Genomic DNA, 14,903 nt, shown 5'->3' with positions numbered 1-14,903 from the left:
AAGTGTCTCCATTTCCCTATCTTGGGTCTTCTCTAGTTGATTTCTTCTTGCTTTCCTTCTCCAACTCTTCTCCTCCTGTACCTTGTTAGCCGCAGTGCCGGATCCTTCTAGTTTTAAAGAAGGGAAAGATTAAGCAAATTCTGAGAGTAAAATTGTATCATTATTTTTTGATTTAAGGAAAATAATAAAAATAAAGAAGGGAAAGAAAAGGGAAGAACAGGAAAGTTCTCACTTGATTGGTCGTGTTGGGTGATGTAGCTTAATGCTCTGGGACTTGGCAGATGCTTCAGATGGCCCATTCTCTCTTGGGATCTTTAATGGGATTTTTAATGACTTAATATCACAAATATATCCCTGCAGTGTTCTTGAATTCACCTCTATTCTCGCTGATCTTCTGTGACTCCTACAGCTGCTAGTCATCTGAGGGGCCATTTCTAGTTTGTTTCTTTTTGTTTTTCTTGAGACGTAGTCTCACTCTGTTGCCTAGGCTGGAGTGTAGTGGCGCGATCTCCGCTCACTGCAAGCTCCGCCTCCCGGGTTCTCCTGTCTCAGCCCCTCTGGTAGCTGGGACTAGAGGCGTGCGCCACCATGACTGGCTAATTTTTGGGGTTTTGTTTGTTTTTTGAGACAGAGTCTCACTCTATCACCCAGGCTTGAGTGCAGTGGCTCAATCTCGGGTCACTGGAACCTCTGCCGCCCGGGTTCAAGCAATTCTCCTGTCTCAGTCTCCTGAGTAGCTGGGATTACAGACACATGCCACCACACCCAGCTAATTTTTGTATTTTCAGTAGAGATGGGGTTTCACCATGTTGGCCAGACTGGTCTTGAAGTCCTGACCTCGTGATCCACCCGCCTCAGCCTCCCAAAGTGCTGGAATTACAGGCGTGAGCCACCGCACCCAGCCCGATTCTTCTATTTTTAGTAGAGCTGGGATCTCACCGTGTTGGCCAGGCTTGTCTGGAACTCCTGACCTCAAGTGATCCGCCCACCTCAGTCTCCCAAAGTGCTGGGATTATAGGCGTGGGCCATTGTGCCTGGCCTGTAGTTTGTTTCTTTTGAGGTCTTTCGGTCTCTCCAGGTGGTTTTGTAGGGTAAGATATGAGAAAATTCCATATTTACTCCCTATTGTAAATGATTCTCATCTGATTCACAGAAAATTATGCATTTTTTGCACTGAACATTTCTGGGGGGGACAATTACTTCCAAACCTCAGCCTTGTGTTTTGCTACCACCGGCCATCTTAGCCAGCCTATAACTCTCTATTTCTCAGAAATGACCCACATTACAGTCTACTGTGACCCAACACTGTGTGGCTTATGTAGTAATTTCTCCAAGTTGTTTGTTAGAGTCTTACTGTCTTGGCTTGAGGTAAAAGAAAAATCCATCACCTGTTCTCTTTGGTGGGGTGGTACTCACAATACAGCAGTAACTCTTCCCTGAAATCCTCCCTCCAAAATCTGCCTCTAATCTCCTACACCTGATCCTTTTATACCCTCAATATGAGTGAGAGATTTAGGGGTTATGAAGAGGGTTCTTACCCACCTATCTCAGTCAAAATTCTTCTTTAAATAGCCTATTAACATAGAAGTACATTTTGGTTTTGTTTTTTGTTTTTTGTTTTTTTTTTTTTTTGCTTTAAATACTTACCCTGCCCCCCAAGTTCTGTTCATTCACAGAATGAGTGTGCTTGTCTCCAAGAGTACAAGATACTTTAGATCAGAATGACTGTTTTTTTTTTCATTTTTTTTAAAATTACATGTAATATTTAGACATTTTTAGGGCAGAATAAGTCAGTGATAGTATCACTTGAAGAAACAGCAAAAAAAAAAAAAAAAAAAAAAAAGTGTCAGAAAATCTGCAGTGAATGACACGAGCATGTCCAGGGTTAAAATTTGGCTTTTGTATATTGGCACATACACCAATAATAGCATGGCCACTTACTCCAATCTTCTTTCATGCTGAGTGGTGCTAAGCCCTCTTCAAGGGATAACAACGCTAAGAGGCCTGTTGGGAAAACTGTTCAGCGGAGTCCAACACAGTTCACTTGAGAGGAAAATCAAATTTTCTCTCAGTCCTCGAGCAGTGAAAAGGTGGCACATTAACCCCCTGCATCCTTTCAATAATGCGGGAAGTAAATCTAAGTAACGCCGCACCATGAATGTGAGGCTATGTCGTCAAAAATACATAGGTCAACATTCTTCCCTGACATTTTTCTACAGTCATTTTATCCTCTCTGCATTTTATTATTATGATGGCTATTAAAGGGTCTTATACACTATGTGGAAAGGGTGAAAAATTGCAGCCAAACATTGTATAGTTATTTTTGTATTATAAATAAAGGTGCACTATAGTATTATATGTATATTATTATATACATTCATTATTAAATAAATATATGAAGGAAGTTTTGTAGCAGAAGGGCGTATCTCTGGCCCTTTCCCTGCATTTATCCTTAGAGAGACATTCTCCCTAAGGGACTATTTGAAGTTTTGCCACTTTTGGAAGAGAATATATAGATGGCATGATGTAGCCTTAAGCTCCCTCCACTTGCCATTCTTTGTGAATTGAGTTGGATTATGTCATTTCCCCTGATGCCCTGTAATGCAGCTTTAAGAATAATGACCCTGCAATGTGGCTTTGCTGAAAATGGCTTTTCCAGTGCCAGAAAAATGATTCATACTTGGCTTAGGAGCCATTTCTGGAAACTGCCAGAACAAAGGACAGAGGCAATTCACTAAGAAGCTCCATCATCATCCAATCCAATTTGGAAAAAGATGGCACATCACTAAATGCAAACATTTTAATTGATATATTTATATATACATATACCTATATGCAAGCGTATGCCATGTGCACATCTGTTTTACATATATTTATAATACCCAAATGTGTTTGTACACTCACATATGGTGTGTATACATTTATTTTAAGGGCAAAGATGTATCAAATTGAATGCTATAGTTATTCCTCATTCCTTAATTTTAATTTTGTGTCTGAAATAGGTTAATACTCTCCTACAATGCCACCAACCTGAAAATAAGAACTTGGTTGAAATTGTGACTCTGCCATCATGCATTCTCTTGTTCCCAAGAATTATTAGAATTACAGTTAAAAAAGACATACACGGTTGTCTTGTCCACTTCTACTGCCTGCTGCCAAGTTCAAGAATCATCTGGCCACTTGGGTTGTCAATATTTGCAGGGGCAGAGCTCTCCACCAGTTCTTGGGGAAGATGTATCCTCAGAGACCTTGTTAGGGAATTTGTCTCCACGTACCTAGGGAACGCCTTCTCGGCAGTGTCTTACATACCTCATTTGACCACCCAGTTCTCATATTCCTCCTTGGCTATGTGTCAAACTGCACATTTATTTTTCTTAATCTTCTCTCAAAAATCAATTCTCTGAGTCCCTTAATCATTTTTATTGATCTCTGTTGAATTTTCTCTAATATGATGGCACCTATCTTCTCCTGAAGTACAGGCATTTGCTGCTGTATTCATCTTTGCCATTTCACATTCAGCTTCGGCTGGGTACCACATACAGTATGAAGGATGCCAGCTGATTTTTGTCTTATAGAACATCCACTTCCCATCATTCTTGGAGTCTAAAAATACATTACAATGGGAACTTGAAGACATGCTTCTTGCGTATGTTTTGTGTCTCCTGTTTTTTTTTTTTTTTTTTTCTCTAAATAAGATTCTGCTATGAATGTTAGAGTTTGGTGCATTGTTCAAGTCATGTCTCTGAATTTTTAGGGCCACATATCTAACTTTCCATTTCTAATTCTACTTTCCATCTCTTTACTAAACTGCACTGCATGTCATCTGAAAATTGTAAGTCTGTGTTAGAAGAGGAATAGCATATAGATTTTTTTCTAATAAAAAATTCCTTATTTTGCAAAGGTAGCAAACTTGTTGTACATGCAAATAATTTGTCTGATAAGCAACAAGGAAAACTTGGGAAGTAACACAAGAGTCCCAGGTTCATTATTAGACCTGAGGAAGGGAAAATTTAAATGATAAGACCCACTGGGTTGGGGGTAGTGTTGATGATAGGCTGCACATGATAACTGCTACCATTTTGTGAGTGCTTACAAGGCGCTACTCTAAAGTTTTTTTCATATATCTCATTTAAACTTAAAATGCTTGTGAGAGACACAATTATGGTCATTTTTATAGATGCATAAACAAAGGCATAGAAACACTAAAAATGTGTGCAAAATCAGTCTAGTAACTAAATTGTCTGAATGCAGGACTCGAACCTAGATAGTATGTTTAAGAACTCTCAGACCTAACCACTTCCTCTTCCCCCCCCCCTTTTTTTTTTTTTTGATAGAGGTTTGCTCTGTCGCCCAGGCTGGAGTACAGTGGTGTGATCTCAGCTCACTGAAGCCTCCACCTCCCCAATTCAAGCGATTCTCCCTCCTCAGCCTCCCAAGTAGCTAGGATAACAGGTGCATGCCACCATGACCGGATAATTTTTTTGCAGTTTTAGGAGAGACGGGATTCCACCATGTTGGCCAGGCTGGTCTTGAACTCTTGACCTTAAGTGATCCACCTGCCTCGGCCTCCCAAAGTGCTGGGGTTGCAGGCATGAGCCACCGTGCCTGGTCTTTTTTTAAATTGAGACACCGTCTCAATAAAAAGACAATGGCGCAATCTCACTTCACTGCAACGTCTGCCTCCCGGGTTCAAGCAATCCTGGGATTGCTTGTAGTATCTGGGGTTACAGGTGTGTGCCCCACACTCGGCTAATTTTTTGTATTTTTAGTAGATATGGGATCTCATCATGTTGCCCAGTCTGGTCTCTAACTTCTGGGCTTAAGGGATCCACTTGCTTTGGCCTTCCAAAGCTCTGGGACTATAGGCATGAACCACCATGCCTGGCCCCTGATCACTTCTTAGTGTCAGAAATATGCTTGCACTTCAAAAATATAGGTAAACTCAGGTACGTGATCAGTGAGGTATCCATCCTAGCCTTGGTTATCAAATATATATTTGTGAAACTTTGAGAGTCAAGTTGCAAAGGCTATTATGTCAACTGAGAATTGTTTAGAGAAGTAGACAACTCTGGCTGAAAAAATAAATTGCTAATTATATGTGATTTTTAAAAATGTTTTCCTTTAGTTAACTTCTTACTAGTAATTTTTAAAAACCCAACTTAAGAATTTATTAATGCCTCTTTAAAATATTTTGCTTGCTGAATGACAGATTCACTTTCATCCAAAACATATTCTTAAAATGGTCTCAGATACTAAAATCTTTTTTGGAAACATTGCTTCATATATGTTCATCAAGTTTACTTGCCTTCTGTATGTGCAGATCAACCTCAGAGGAAGGACAGAAGTTTACCCAGAAAGGATTAATCCAGAAGGAAAGGCAATTGATCATTAGGTTCATCTCAACCTACTGCATCCCTTTAGCCTTTACTAGAAAAGCAGGAGTCAGTTTCCATCCCCTGTTTGCAAGAGAGGCCAATTCAGCTCAGCTAAAATCAAATCCATATTCATCAAATCTCCCTGTTTGGATCACTTATTATGTTAAAATGAAACGTAGTATTTCAAAGGGATTCAATTTATGTTCCAAGGGACATAAGAACCATTCTTAAAATATGAACGATTCCTGCAATAAATTATTAGTGGCAACCTCTGGTCAGGTCTCTTAGAACTGTTTCAGAGAACTAAAGATGAATTTGCCATTTCTCATTCCCAGAGTTTAGAGGCCTAAAAGAATGAGTTTTTTAATCTATGACTTACTGCCTGTTACTAAGTGATTCTGGCTGTGTCAATAAATTTGTTCACAGCTCTAATTGTGTTAATGAATTGAACATAATTAAACTTACAACATGTCATGAGTTTCTTCTGGCAGAACTCAGTAGATTTTTCAAAAAAAGATCTCTGTGGGGAAACAAATAAATGTACTGCACAACTCCTGCCATCACCGTAGAGTCTCTGTGGAGAAAAGATTGGAATAAGGAATTCTGAAATTGGCTTTAGGAAGAATATTTCTCTCTGAATAAAGTTGAACTTAACTTGCAATGACTGTAACCTGTTCTTTGATTAAATTCATGAGGTTGCAAGCTCCTTTAAAGGTAGAAAGTATATATTATTTTATCTTTATCTCCAACTCTGGGTAGAGTGCCTATTACATAAAAATGTATAGTAAGTAAATATAGCCACATGAACAAATTCAGTCTGAATAGTTCCATCTGGGAGTTCGTGGGGGGAAGGGAGCCTATTTGGTCATCTCCTATATGCTGGTCACTAGGCTCAGAGCTCTAACATATAAAATTGTAATTCCAGACTTTGGGAGGCTGAGGCGGGTGGATTGTCTGAGCCCAGGAGTTCAAGACCAGTCTGGGCAACATAGTGAGACCCCATCTCTGCAAAAAATAGCTGGGCATGGTGGTGCACGTCTGTAGCCCCTGCTATTCAGGAGGCTGAGGTGGGAGGATCACATGAACCTAGGAGTTCAAGGCTGCAGTGAGTTACAATAATACCACTGCACTCCAGTCTGGGCAACAGAGTGATGCTTTGTCTCAAAAAAAGATAAAATAAAATAAGATAAATTTGTACTTAATCCTTACAAAACCCACTGGAGGGCATCTAATTACAGCAGTTTCCCCCCTTACCTGAGTCTTCGCTTTCGGCTGTTTCAGTTGCCCATGGTACAGCACAGGGAGAGACAGGCTACATTTACATACAGTTTATTATAGCATATTGTTATAACTGTTCTAGTATTAGTTATTGTTGCTAATCTCTTACTATGCCTAATGTAGAAATTAAACTTTATCATAGGTATGTACAGTGTGAATCCTCAAAATTTGAGACAGGTTAATTTAGAAAGTTTGCCATGGTCGAGGGTGCGCACCCATGACACAGCCTCAGGAGGTTCTGAGGACATGTGCCCACGGTAGAGCACAGCTTGGTTTTATACATTTTAGGGAGACACGAGACATAAATTCACATTTGTAAGATGAACACTGGTTCAGTGCAGAAAGGCAGGACAAGCAAAAGCAGAAGGACTGGAAGTGGGGAGGGGGCTTCCAGGTCATAGATAGACAAGAGACAAATGGTTGGTTTTGCATTCTTTTTTTTTTTTTTTTGAGACAGAGTTTCACTCTTGTTGCCAAGACTGGAGTGCAATGGTGCGATCTCGGCTCACCGCAACCTCCGCCTCCCAGGTTCAAGCGATTCTCCTGCCTCAGCCTCCCAAGTAGCTGGGATTATAGGCATGCACCACCACACCTGGCTAATTTTTGTATTTTTAGTGAGGACCGGATTTCTCCATGTTGGTCAGGATCAAACTCCTGACCTCAGGTGATCCGCCTGCCTTGGCCTCCTAAAGTGCTGGGATTATAGGGATGAGCCACCTCGCCCTCAGCATGGTTGCGTTCTTTTGAGTTTCTGATTAGACTTTCCAAAGAAGGCAATCAGATATGCATTTGTCTCAGTGAACAGAGGGGCAATTTTGAATAGAATGAAAGGCAGGTTTGCCCTAGGCAGTTCCCAGCTTGATTTTCCCTTTAGCTTCATGATTTCAGGGGCCCAAGATATTTTCCTTTCACCACAGTCATGTGTCACATAATGACATTTCAGTCAATGACAAACTGCATACATGATGGTGGTTCCATAAGATTATAATACTGTATTTTTGTTGTATGTTTTCTACGTTTAGATACACACACACTTTCCATTGTGTTACAATTGCCAGCAGTATTCCATACAATAACATGTTGTACAGGTTTGTAGCCTTGGAGCAATAGGCTATACCATATACCTTGGGTGTGTAATAGGCTATATCACATAGCCTGGGTGTGTGGTAGCCTATTCCATCTAGGTTTGTGGAAGTACACTCTATGATGTCCACACAGTGAAGAAATCACTTAACAATGCATTTCTCGGAACTTATCCCCATCCTTAAGTGACACATGGCTACACAGGAAAAAAAAAAAAAAAAAAAAACCTGGCATATATAGGGTTTAGTGCTGTCCGCAGTTTCAGGCATTCACAGGGGTCTTGGAACATATGCTTTTGTAATAATGGGGGACTTCTGTATCTTCATTTGGTATGTGAAAAAGCTAAAGTTCAAAGAGGTTGAGTTACTTATCTGAGCCTAGATTTAGGTGGGTGGGAGACTTGGGATTTAAATCCATGTCTATGTGACTCCCATTTAGCTCCTTTCATGGCCCCATGCTGTGCTTAGAAAATACTTGAGGGGCAGGTGTGCTTGTTGTGTCCCTGGTTGACAAAGGTGCACTATAAATAGTTACCAAGAGTTCTTTAGGCACCATACACTTTGCTTAAATAATTTGCCTTTGCCTAAATCCTTTTTTAAAAAGTAAACTTAGCTGGCATTTAAAAAGGATTTCTGGCCGGGTGCGGTGTCTCAGGCCTGTAATCCCAGCACTTTGGGAGGCCAAGGCAGGTGGATCACCTGAGGTCAGGAGTTTGAGACCAGCCTGACCAACATGGTGAAACCCCATCTCTACTAAAAATAAAAAAAATTAGCTGGGTATGGTGGCGCATGCCTGTAATCCCAGCTACTGGGGAGGCTGAGGCAGGAGAATCTCTTGAACCCGGGAGGCGAAGGTTACAGTGAGCTTAGATTGCGCCATTGCATTCCAGCCTGGGCAACAAGAGCGAAACTCCATCTCATTAAAAAAAAAAAAAAGAAAGAAAAAAAGGATTTCCAACTTTTTTCAAGAAGGATTTCCTACTTTTTAAAAGGTATTTTATTCACATTATCTCTGCTGCAGTGCAAGGCATGGGTCTGGCATACTGGGAGTGTTTAATAAGTGCCTAATGTGACAAATATTTCATTGAATTATTGTTTTATGAAATACCGCTGCCAAAAGAGCACACTTTTAACTCTCAAGACCTAAAAGCTTGATTTTGACAAATAAGGAAAATGAAGTCAAGACCTAGACAACTTTCTTTACATGTGGGCACAATAAAAGGGAAACAAAAATTCCTCAACCTATGGTTTAGTCCAAAGGTTTATATTAACGTCCATTTTGCCAGAATCATTCACAAATAATCTCGTAAGGTTATTAGAGTTTTAGCTATTTCCTGAGAGTGCAAAGCCTGAGATAGGAAGAGGAAAGTAAGAAGTGATGAGCTCAAATAAATTCTAATAATCTTAATATCTCTTTACAGTGCATAAGTTTCTCCAAAATGTTCTTATTCCAGTCTAAGAAGAGCCACCCCATAAACGGGGCAGGGCAGTGAGCATAATTCCCATTTCATATATGCAGAAATAGAACAATTGAGGATTATGCTTAAAAAGTCCAACCAAAGCAGCTTGTGCTTCCTCTTCCTCCTTCTGTAGCTCGTCACCCTCTGAAGAGCAATTTGCCGGGGCTCTTCCATTGGGAAAGCACTGTGAGTTCCAGGCAGGCCGGCTAGGAAGCATGAGGCAGAGGGTGGGTCCAACCTCCTCCACTAGACCCACCCCGAGAAAGCAGGGCATGTTGGACCGAACTCGGGGACCTCCGTGCATTGAGAGACGCTAAAAGAATGAGAATGTAAAATGCATTAATTGAGGGCAGATCAGATGGCAAATGAGCTCATTTTGGCTAAGAAACCCAAGAGAAATGATAAGAATTAGTCAAGTAATCAATAGATTTCAGATATCTGAGTGCTACAGAATCCAGATCTGCTGCATGTTTAATTCTGTTTCTGAAAAGGCTTATTTTATATACACACAAATGATACTTTTTACTACTTTTTTTTAAAATAAAATATTACATTTGGAGGAAACCTGTAACAATATTTCCTCTTAATCGATTTTTTCAAGTCCATTTCTTTAATAAAATACAGTCAATCCTCATTATTTGTGAATTCCACATATATGAATTTGTCTGCTTGTTAAAATGTATTTGTAATCCTTAAGTCAATATGCTTGGTGCCGTTATGTAATTTTGAGGACATATACAGTGTGGTGAAAAATTGGAGTGCACATTCTTAGCTGAGGTCAAAGTGATGGTCTACCTTCTTGTTTAAGGTCTCATATACTGTAACGCTTTTTTGTAGTCCACCAATTGTCACCTTTTCCACATTTTTGGACCTTTTGAGGTGATTTTGCTTTCTAAAATGGATCCCAAGTGCAGTGCTGAAGTGCAGCCTAGTTTTATCAGTCCAAGAAGGCTGAGATAAGGCTTACAGAGAAAAATATGTGTGTTAGATAAGGTTTGTTCAGGCATAAGTTATAGTTATTAGCTATCAGTTCAATGGTAATGAATCAGCAATATATATTGCATATGGTATCTTTAAACAGAAACACACATAAAACAAGGCTATACTTTGATCAGTTGACAAAAACGTTATGACCAGAGGCTTGCAGGAAACTAACCCTGTATTTTTCCTAGGAGCAAAGGTTAAGTATTTGCTAATTCCATGTTCACAATAACTTTATAAAATGTAACTAGCACACATAATGAGAATCAACTGTGCATTTTAAGAGATAGTCTAATGAGGGTCTGGCTGGTGATTGTTGACTGTAAGTGCAGTGTGGCACATAGTAGACACTTAGTAGATGTTTTAGTGAATGAGTGAATGAAGCCAAAAGATTTACAGTCTCTAGGTTGGCAAGGATATTAAATAGAACCTATGCTAACTGGTTATGTATGCAAACTACATGGAGAAATGAAGAGATTCAGGTCAAGATAGCAGGAAATAGTCTGAAGCTGACTCCCAGAGAAGAGGTGGCAGGCATTTTGCATGACTCCAGCAGCTACAGAGAAACTTGGAGGCCCAGAGACAGAGAGATCCCCAAGAAAACAGACTGGCAACACCCAGGATAGAAAACCTGCAAAGCAGCTCTCGCTTTGGCCTGCCCACAAGAGAGGGGTTTGGGAGTGGAGCCACAGAAAAAAAAGGTACTATCAGTAGCTTCTAAAAGCTTGTTGAAGTAGTCCCAGGCCTAACACCGAGCCAGATAGGCACATCAATCTTAAAGAAGGTGAGTGCTGATTTGTCTCATAATCATCATGGTAGGTAGATAGGTAATGGCCCCTGAGAGATGTCCATGTCCTAATCCCCAGAACACATGACTATGTTATATGGGAAAGGGGAATTATGTTTAGAAATGGAATTAAGTTTGCTAATCAGCTGACCTTAAAATCAGGAGATTATCCTGGATCATCTCTCTGGGTGGGCCCAGTGTCATCACCAGGGTCCTTAAAAGAAAGCAGGAGACAGAAGAAGAGTCAGTGTCAGAGCGTTGCAATGTGGGAAAGACTTTGCATCATTGCTGGCTTTGGAAAGGGAAGAGGGTCATGATCCAAGGAATGCAAGCAACGTCTAGATGCTGATGAAGGCAAAGAAACAGTCTCCCCTTCAGCCTCCGGAAAGGAATGCAGTTTTGCTGAGACGTTGATTTTAGCTCAGTAAGACCGATTTCAGGCTGCTGACCTTTAGAACCGTATGAGAATAAATATGTGATGTGTTAAACTACTAAATTTATAGTAATTTGTTACAGCATCATTAGGAAACTATTCCTGTATCTGTGTGGCATTTTAGTGTTTTCAGATGCTTTCATCCATGTGACCCTGCATGATCTTTATAACTCTAGGCGAGGGAGAAATTAGAAGACCCCAAACCTGAAAGCTTGTGTCTACTAAGAAGCTGAACTGGACTTAAGTCTAGGCCTTATTTGCTTCTGTGAAGATTCTTTTAGTTTATACTTAAGAAGTTCTAAAATCTTCTGGGATCACATTCAGCCGTTTGGGGACCTCTGAGGGACACCCTTATAGGATTTAAATGACATTTTCTAGGAAAGACAATCAGGAGAGGCAATGGGAAATGCAATGTTTCCACAGCAGTTCACTGCCACCTTCTCTGGGTAGCGCCATATCAGAGGCTGCTCGATAGGTATGATAGGCAGAATTTTGGTTCCTATGCCCTTCACCCTCTGTGGCTATGCCTATGAGTATGTGATGTTGTGTGGCAAAAGAGACTTTGCAGTTGTAATTTATGTCACCAATCAGGGACCTTAGCATTGGGAGATTATCTTGGATTACCCTGGCCATACCAATGTTAGTATGTGAACCCTTAAAAGGAGGCCTTTTCCCCTGATGAGAATGGAAAAGAAAGGGAGGCAGACAGATGCATCAGAGGGAGACCTCACAAAGATTTGAAGCTCAACAGAGACTCAACATCATTGGTGGCTTGAAGATGGAGGGAAACATATATATACTGTGAGAAGGAAATGATTTCTTCCAACAACCAGTGAGCTTGGAAGAGGACTTGAGCGCCAGGTGAAACGGGTAGCCCTGGTAGATACCTTGGCTTTTACCCAGTGAGACCATAAGCAGAGAACCCAAATGAGCCACACCGTGGGCAGACTTCTGACCTACAGAACTGTAAGATAATAATAAATATGTGTTCCATTAAGTTGTTAAATTTGTGGCCACTTGCACAACTAACACAATAGGAAAGGGGTCATAAAACATACAGAGGCAGGTAGGGATGTCATTCAAAAAAAGATAAACTTATATTTGCAAGTAGGGGACTGGGAAGGATTCTGGATAGGAGATAGAATTAAACACGGATCTTAAAAGTTAGGTCTCAAATAAAAAATTTGGCAAGTGGCCAGACGTGGTGGCTCACGCCTGTATCCCAGCACTTTGGGAAGATGAGGTGGACGGATCACCTGAGGTCAGGAGTTCAAGACCAGCCTGGAACAACATGGTGAAACCCCATCTCTACTGAAAATACAAAAACTAGCCAGACATAGTGACGCGCACCGGTAGCCCCAGTTTCTCCGGAGACTGAGGCATGAGAATTGCTCGAACCCAGGAGGTAGAGGTTGCAGTGAGCCAAGATCACACCACTGCACTCTAGCCTGGTGACAAAGTGAGACTCCATTTTGAAAAATAAAATAAGGCAAATGAGTGTGGAGGTGGGGAGAAATTCCCAGAGAAGGGAACAGCCTGAGTAAAGGCAGGGAGTGGGGCTCAAGATCTATCCCAGGATCAGAACATGCTCTAAACAGAGCCAGGGTCATAGCCTTCTCATCTAGATTCTGGAGAATTATTACAATTCAGATTGGCCCAAGGGTGTGAATCCAGAGTGAAAATTCTAGCCTAGGTGTTAATTAAGTGACATCCTGAAGTCTCCAGCTGAGATTAAAGAAGATATATTCCAGTTTGGTCCCAATCCCAGGATAACTTCTCTCTGTGTGTTGCAGATCCCAGGACCACATAGAGTTAATACTTACCCTGGACCTAACTCAGACTGACCCCAAAGGCAGGGGAAGCTGGGTAAGAAGCTGGTGCTGCAGGCTGCTTGGGAGGGAGTTGGGGGCAGTATTGGTGGGTGCCAGAGCTCTGACTGCCAACCTTTCATGTCAATAAATAAGATTCATTCTATCCAGTCATATCTACTAGTTCTGTTACCTTGAAAAGTCTACTGGGGAATAAAGTGAATAAAGTGAGCATTGTCTACTCAGCAACTTGTAGGCCTAAATGGGTCAACAGTTTCGATGACACCAGTCAATGTCGAGCAATGGAAATGATGACTCAGGAGGTGTTTCTGATGTCCAATCATCTGCAATGACTGCAATGACTCAACATCCTTGCTGAGAAGACTGACAAACCTCCCATAGCAGTCTATTTCTTCAGATGTAAAGACAGTGAGCTCCTAGCGTCAGACAACCTGCCTCTGAGACCTCTCTTGCCATACCCTTCTTCTACAATCAAGTGTGCTTGCCAAATGTTTTGTGGTTGTGGTGAGTATAAATAAGACAACAATGGTTTCTATTTGAAAGCCACACCCAATAAGGAGTTGAAGTTCTTTTGGCAAGTTCAGTCTTCACAAATATGTGTCTGACCTCCATCCACCTACCTGCACTGAAATAATATGTATCTATACAGCATTTAGATTTTTAAGAATCTTCTATTGGTATAGGAGATGGAATCAAGTGGGGTGGTCTCAAACAGTAGGTTTTCAATGCAGTGGCAAGGAAGAAGTTCTCGGCAGGGGCAGGGAGGGGGAAACTTGGGATATTTGGGGACCAGTAAATGCTCTCACAGAATGACATCTGTTCCATTAGAAAGGAATGGCAGTTTTCAACACAATACATTTTGATTCTGTTTTCCCAAGTCTTCTGGCTTAAACCCAAGAAGGTAGTGAAAGCAACACTGGCTATGGAGTCAGGAAGCCATGAGTCTGACTTCCAGCTCCACTGTCAATGAACTGTATGTCTGTCTCACCTGGGATAATGTGAAGATTCAACATATTCAAGGAGGGAATATCTGTGAATGTGCTGGCAATGTGCTCCCAAATGTTCCTGGTGATTGCATCTCTGTATTCTGTCATTACTCTGCGGTCTTGAAGAGCCTTGCAAGACAACTGGGACAGGTGTCCTGTCATGGAAAATAGTATAGGTTTCCCTCCTTAGTGAAGGAGATTACAGCAGGGAAAATTCTGCCAAGTGGCCACCAGCCTGAATATGTGCCCACTCTGTGGACATTTTTTCACTTGTGTTTACTCCAAGGGAAGTTTCTTTTTCTGCGAATGAGAGCTGGGCTGTCACCTTCGTTCAGGCATCCTGCACTCTCCGTCATGTCCGTCACACATATGGTGCCTGGCAGGGTGCACCTCCACTCCGAGGCCCTTTCTGGAGAGCATCTGCTAACCCTGCCAGCCTGATGCCTCCAACCTCAGCACCACCTTTTCCCAGGTTTCTTGCTGAATCAACCAATTAACTCAGATCGTCTCTGACTGCTTTGAACTATGTCTTGTTAAAACATGGGTGGATGGGGACCTGGTGAAGTCCAAAAGTCACTCTAAAAATGAAGTCTCTTAATACAGCTCCGATGCCAGAAACTCCTCTCTCTTCCATTTAATGTAGTTAGCGGCCTTAGTACTCTAGTTTTCAGTGTGACTTCTAGGAGAATCCT

This window comes from Rhinopithecus bieti, unplaced genomic scaffold (assembly GCF_001698545.2).
Source record: "Rhinopithecus bieti isolate Rb0 unplaced genomic scaffold, ASM169854v2 scaffold_1673, whole genome shotgun sequence".
Lineage (NCBI taxonomy): Eukaryota > Metazoa > Chordata > Mammalia > Primates > Cercopithecidae > Rhinopithecus > Rhinopithecus bieti.
This window is presented reverse-complemented; position numbering follows the sequence as displayed.